Raw genomic sequence first — 7,296 nt, 5'->3', positions numbered from 1 at the left:
GGGAGAGAGAGAGAGAGAGAGAGAGAGAGAGAGAGAGAGAGAGAGAGAGAGAGCAAGCACACTCTTCTCTACACCCTGGGAGGGGAACACTGAAATTTCATATTTAGAATGAACAGCTGTGGAACAGTGAATTGACTCTGTACTGGCCCTAATATCCGCAAAGAGGCTCACAGCTTTGATCCTATCAGACTCAGGACTGGAGGGTTTTTCTGTGATTCTGTTTAGAATAGTAGCCAACTCGAGTATATTCACATTTTCAGAGCCTCTGAAATTGGTGCCTGGGGCTCAGGGGCACTTGGTAAATGTGTGTTAGAAATGAGGTAACCACCGGGCATTGAGCCCTCTCCACTTCAAAGTCAGAATCATGGGGCATAACCCTGGGCTCACTCAGGTGACAAACAAGAAACTTATATCAGGGTCATACAGACCTCCTGGCCTCAGCCTGTTCCTCCTCTGGGTCTCCCATAGCCTCAGGGCATGTTGTCTGATACTTTCAAGGTCTGATTAGTTCTCAGACACTGATTCAGGATAAACCCTGAGACTCCATGACCAGAAGTGCCTTTCTGTGTTTATGGAAAGGCACCCCTCTTTAAACTGGTAAAAAGTACTACAAACACTGGCCACAAATGCCCTGTCTGGGTCAGAGTCGTGGCTTCCAAAAGAGCCAGTCCATTGTCACGGCTTTGGTCTCTGACTGTGTGGACAGGAAATGTGGGTCCCTGACATCAGGAATGCAGTCTGATAAACACAAGTCTCCAGCGATTGCACAATTCTCCTTCCCAGTACACAGAGGGGGCAGAGGCAATGTCTCTCCTTGTGGATAAAGAAGACCCATGTAGGCTTCTAAGCCTCTGCAGTGCTTGCTCTTAAGCCTGTTGCTTTGCAATAAGACAGTCTTTATTACATTTTAAAATCTCTCTTAGCTGGGCCTGGTTCCAGCACTGAGGAGGCAGAGGCAGGTGGCAGATCTCTGTGAGGCCAGTCAGGTCTACATAGCAAGACCTACCTCAAAACAATCACATACACACACACACACACACACACAAAAAAAAAAACCTGATTTTGTTTTTGTTTTGTGTGTGTGTGTGTGTGTGTGTGTGTGAGAGAGAGAGAGAGAGAGAGAGAGAGAGAGAGAGAGAGACTATGTCTCACTGTACAATCTCTCGATCTTTTTGCCTCAACCTCCCCAGTGCTGGCATTACAGACATGTGCCAGCCATGCCCCAGCTAATTGCCTGAAATCTTACACACAAATCCTTGAGTTTAGACACACCGTATGCTTTTTTTCCTGGGGAGATGATCAGTATTTTTGTTCCAGTATAAACAAAAGAATTCAAGATCTCCCACCCCCACAAAGAAACCAATGGACAAAATATGGACAGATAAGCCTAGTCCTATCCCACTGACAGATGAAGATGCCCAAGACCAGAAAGGTCCTGTCCCGAGTCATTTCCCCAGTTGGTGACCGCGTCCTCTTACCAATCGCATCTCCGCAGTCCGGGCTGGGTAGGGTTTCCAATGTTCCGCGCCACCTGGATTTCTTGCAGGGTATGATCTTCAAGACAGGAGCTACGTGGCTTACTTTGGATCTGTGCCCTGGGCTTAGGATGGTTCCTTGTGTCTGCGGTCACTGGCTCATCAGTGGGCCTCACTCTCTCGGGCACTGTCGGTGTCACTCAAATGCCTTGAGTGGCATTGGAGCCAGGGAAGTTTCCCATGTCCGTGGCTCACAGGATATGGTTAACATGGCTCCTTCTCACCTCCGCAAGTGGCATTTCTGTTTTGTGTGTTCTGTTTTGATATTCGAGACAGGGTTTCTCTATGTCGCCTTGGCTGTCCTGGAACTCACTCTGTATACCGGGCTGGCCTCGAACTCACAGAGTTCGACCTACTCCTGTCTGTCAAGTACTGAGACTAAAGGCGTGCGCCACCTCTGCCTGGCCCAAATGGCATTTCTAATTTTAGTTAGATTCAGTCCTGTACAGTCTTCCCCGGTTAGGCAAAAAGTTCTCCCAGGAAGCGGGTGATCAAGGGCAGAGAAGTTGGGTTTAGTGGGCCAAAAGAGTCTCGTTTTACAAAGGGATCGGTTCCAAGACCTCCAGTGAGGGGGAAAAAAAAAAAAATCACACAAAGTAAAAATTGTCCTTGAAGTCCTTGAAAATCCTTTAAGATGCCCATGAAGTTCAACAAGCAGACATGATCACTTCTCAGGAAAGCCCGGCCAGCCAGGTTTTTCTGTTGAGCAGCCGTGGAAAACATTGGCTGGCATTTAAAACACTGAAGCAGAGAGGCTTATCTGTGTATGATCAGACTCTGCTGTGACATGACCAGGGAAGGGCCTGTACATGCTCCATGTCACACACACACACACACACACACACACACACACACACACACACACACCACTTGCACATGAAGTAGAAGAGCAAGAGAGCCGTACTATGTCACTGTGCACTAATATTACATCATTGTGAGTTCCCCCTGATGCTATAAGCCCCTCTCTCTAGCCCTCCTCAGCTAAACCACACCTCTGACTTGATGCAAACTAAACGGGCCTCTCAACTAACCCCACTTTATGCCAGCACTCCAGGCTTATTCTGCTGCCATCTTAGCTTGTCGATCGAGAAATCCTGACCCATAGAAACCGTGAGCTTGCCGGGCGGTAGCACATGCCTTTAATCCCAGCATTTAGGACTCTGTGAGTTCCAGGACAGCCAGGGATACATAGAGAAACCCTGCCTTGAAAAACAAACAAATAAAAAAAGAAACCATGAGCTCATAAATGCCTGTCGTTTTAATCTGCTATGTGTAAGGGTGATTGGCTATGCAGAACACACATGCAGAATGCTAACACGATGGTATTAGTATTCCTTCAGGCCTAGGGATGCTCTGGCAGAGTTTTGTGGTAGGAGGACTGAGACTGCAGTGGCCTTTATTGTTTTAAGATCTGTTTGTTTGTTTAGAGACAGGGTTTCACTATGTAAACCAGGCTGACCTCGAACTCACAGAATCTGCCTGCCTCTGCCTCCTGAATACTCGAATTAAAGGCATGCGCAACACCACATGTTGTGAAATATTACTTGAAGATGTGGTACATTTGTTTATGCTGTGGAACATTTGTTCAATGATGCAAAGATGTGTTGCATTCTTTTATGTTGCATTTGTTTAACTCTGTAAAGCTGTGTTACTACTGTGCCTGTCTAAAACACCTGATTGGTCTAATAAAGAGTTGATCGGCCAATAGCTAGGCAGGAGAGGGATAGGTGGGGGCTGTGAGGCAGAGAGAATAAATAGGAGAGATCTTGGCTTGAGAAAAGAAGGAGAGGAGGATGCAGGGGCCAGTCACCCAGTCACACAACCAGCCACGGAGTAAGAAGGAAAGAAAGGTATGTAGGAGAGAGAAAGGTAAAAGTCCAGAGGCAAAAAGTAAAAAAAAAAAAAAAAAAAGTAGGATAGAAACAAGCCAAGCGCCGGGCGACGGTGGCGCACGCCTTTAATCCCAGCACTCGGGAGGCAGAGGCAGGCAGATCTTTGTGAATTCGAGGCCAGCCTGGTCTACAAAAGTTCCAGGACAGGCTCCAAAGCTAAAGAAAGAAAAATAAGCCAAGCTAAGGCTGAGCATTCATAAGTAAGAATAAGTCTCTGTGTATTTATTTGGGAACTGGGTAGCAGGCCCCCAAAGCTTATTTATGTGTATGTACTGTATCTGTGTGAGTGTAAGCCATATGTGTGGAGTTAAAAGAGGGCATTGGCTCCCCTGAACTAGAGCTGCAGGCTGTTGGGAGCCACCTAACATGGGTGCTGGGAACTGAACTCTGGTCCTCTTAAAGAACAGCAAGTGCTCTTAACTGCTGAGCCATCTCTCCAGCCCCTCCATCTGCCTTTAGAAAGACCCCAGCAGCTGAGAGGGGGGGCTGCGGAAGGGGCAAGGCTGGGAGCAGCAGAGAGACAGAAGGCTGCAGCTAGGAGAAATACTTGCAGTAATTACAGTCTGTTCAAACTTACTGGCTCCTCACTTACGAAAAGTATTAAAAAGCAATACTTTCACAGTTAACATTTATTGAATACTTTATCCCAAGCACTTTTCTAAGAACCTTACATGTTTACACACAATTCTGTGTAGGTACTACAACTGGGAAAACAGAGGCACAAAGAGATTATGTCACCTGCCAGATGCCACACAGCTGGAGAATGGTAGTGCCTGGCTCCAACCCAGACCACCCAGAGTTTCCTAAAGTTTGCACTGTGCTGCCTCCAGATATTCAAGAAGGAAGCAGAGTGGGACAAGGGTGAGCCCCCAGATTGCTACCAAAAGTAGGGTCAAGATGACTTGCAAGATAGAAACTAAGTGGCCAGGCACGGTGACACTCACCAATAATCCTAGCACTTGGGAGGCAGACACAGGTAGATCTCTGTGAGTTTGAGACCAACCCCATCCACAAGAGAGAATTCTGGGCCAGCCAGGGTTATATAGTGAGATCCTGTCTCAAATTAAATAAATAAATAAGCAAAGTGTATCAAAAATCTCGGAACTGGGGAGGCTGAGGCAGAAGGATTACCATGAGTTTGAGGCCAGTGAGGGCTATACTGAAAATTTTTGTCTCAAATAAATATTTTTTAAAGGATTTTTTTTAAATGAAGACATAACTATCGCGAGGCACCTACTGATTCTCTGCGCAGCTCATAGGAACTGCTTAATAGACCCAACTCCAGCTTAGCATGTAATGTGTAGAATAACATCTGGACATGGCACCGAGCCCCACTTCCACCGTACTCCAGTAAAAATAAACCTTCCTGTTCAAATATAGAGTAGTTAGAAGTGCCATGTTTTACAGAAGAGGCAGTTATTTGGCATTAAAAATAGCCAAGTGTTGGCTTCCTCAAATAGCTGGGCCTTAGCAATGGAAACCCGGCTAGAGTGAGACACCCACACATCCGGTCTGACTCAGCTACTTAAAGAGCCTCCATAGGAAAGTGCAGGCCAGCGTGGACCTCAGTGAGCTGACCTGTAAAGTAAAGACGTAAGACAAGACTGCCCAAGTCACCACATTCTACGGAGGAGGACAACTGTGGGGAGCGGGTGGCTTCCCAGCAGCGGCACAGGGAAGGCCAGCTGGCCCTCTGCTCACAGTGCAGGGTCAAGCAGGAACCACAGCAGCTTTACCCTCAGGACTTAGAGAACTCGGTCAAGAGCTGGAAATCACCCTTGGAGTCTCACGCAGGGTTGGGGTTGATTCACACATACACAAGGAAAGGCCAACCAGGAAGTCCCTACACACTCAGCACATGACTCCTGACAGGCTACCTTTTAATTAATTAATTAATAGAGTCTCACTATGGAGTTTTTGGTACATACTAACTGGTATCCACTGAGCCCTCTCCCTTCACTCAGTCCCTGCTCTTGTGAGCGGGGGATTGAAACTGAGGCTTCATGCCTGCTGGCAATGTGTTCTGTCACCAAGTATCCCCAGTCTTCTTCGCTTTTACGACAGGGTCTTGAACTCACTCTATAGCTCAGGCCAGGCTTGAATTTGTGATCCTCCTGCCTCAGTCTCCCTGGCAGCTGCTACCAAGCCAGGCCTGAGATGTGTTTGTTGTCTGCTTACCAGGAAGCCAAGGTTTGGCATGCCAGGGGCATAGGTTGTGTGAAAAGGGGCAGGAGGCTCCTCTCCACCGGAAAGAGCTGGGGTCCAGAAGGGGCAGGGCTTGTGGCACCTCCCATCACTGTCAAGGTCATTCCGCAGGTGGAGACCAGAGACTGGACCCAAAGCCAGACTGACCCCTCCAAAGCCCCCTTTTCCCATGACACTGGGCTTCTGTGGCCCTGCTACTATGCAGCCAGACTGTTCTTTCCCACTCCAAGAAGCGAAAGGCAGTGTGGCAAGCACACACCTCTAGGGCAACTCGGGATGCCGGGGAGAAACACATTATTAAGAGTGTCTGATGCCCCTTCTTGTATTTTTACCACATCTTAGAAAAATAAAGAACAGATTCGCTTTAAATGGTTTTATTAAAAATTGTACCAGCTGATGAGGGAGAGGATATTTACACATGTATACAAGTAAAGAACAACAACAACAAAAAGCCAAATATTATGTACAGGTTAAAAAATAACGGTCCCCATTCCTCTCCTTAAGGCAGAATGCCCAGACCCCAGGGCAAGCAAACTGGGGACGAATGAAATGCTACATCTCACTGGGTCTCCCGGTCAGTTCCTGTGGACCCAGAGATGGGGTGGACCACCAGATACCTGTGGAGGGAGGGGCAGAGCAAGCCTGAGGCCACACACCTCATAGCACCTTGGTCAAAGCGAGCATCCATGGGAGGAGGGCCCAGCTTTGTTCTGCTGTTCCCTTGAGGCCCTGGAATCCCAGGAAACTCTGAATGCCTGTTGGTCCACCCTGTCCTACCAGGGTAACAGACCAGGAGAGCCTGCCTCCAAAGGTCCTCATCTTCACGGAGCCAGTGTGCCCCACCAGGAGGATGGCAGCCACAGTTCTGATTCCTCAAAACCCAGCAGAGCCATGAAGACCGACGGCTTTGGCTACTCCGTGCACCCGTAGTACCCCACTCCCTATCAAGTCCCCAGAAGGGAATGCTCTCCTCAGAGAACTTTTCTCCTCACTGACCAGGATGGTCATAGTGAGTTCGCTACCTATTTCCTGGAAAGCTTGGGGCAGACGGGGGTTCTGGCCAGACTGTGCCAATACCCACTCCCCGCAACGCTCAGGGTTGGGCTCGGGTTTGTGGTTGAGGCTGCAAGGCAAGCCAGCTGGGCCTCTCTAGGCCCTGGAAACAAGCTTTGCCACATAGTTCTGGACACAGCCCATCCCTTGGGGCCTGAGGGAGGTCACCGGGAGGTGATCTTTTTCCACCTCTGATTGAGCAAGACAAGGCCACTGGGGACAACTGCACAGCGCAGCCAGACTTTGAAACAGACAGGGCCAGGCGGAGAGCTTCCCCCCACCCCCGCCAGCCTGTCTCAGCCTCACTGGGGAGTCTGTAACTTGACTGGGGGATGCTCCTTTCCAGATCTGTTCACTGGCTTCTAGAAATGCCTACTGGGAATTGTGACTTAGGAGAGCAGTTTGGCTCCTGAACATGGGCTTGTGTCCCTCTAGGGCATGTCTACACTAGGTTTTCCAGTCTCTCTCCCACCCCCATCCTCAGCACACCACAAAAGCCCACTGCCTTCAGCCAGTTACAGGTCAGCACACAGGTCAGACATCCCCTCCCTCTAAATCTGAATCTCTACTCCTCACTAGAGACAGTCAGGCTCCTGGAGCTGGAGCGAGGC

This window comes from Alexandromys fortis, unplaced genomic scaffold, assembly GCF_014885135.2.
Source record: "Alexandromys fortis isolate MF-2015 unplaced genomic scaffold, M_Fortis_MF-2015_v1.1 scaffold_6, whole genome shotgun sequence".
Taxonomy (NCBI): Eukaryota; Metazoa; Chordata; class Mammalia; order Rodentia; family Cricetidae; genus Alexandromys; species Alexandromys fortis.
Note: the sequence above shows the minus strand (reverse complement) of the source record.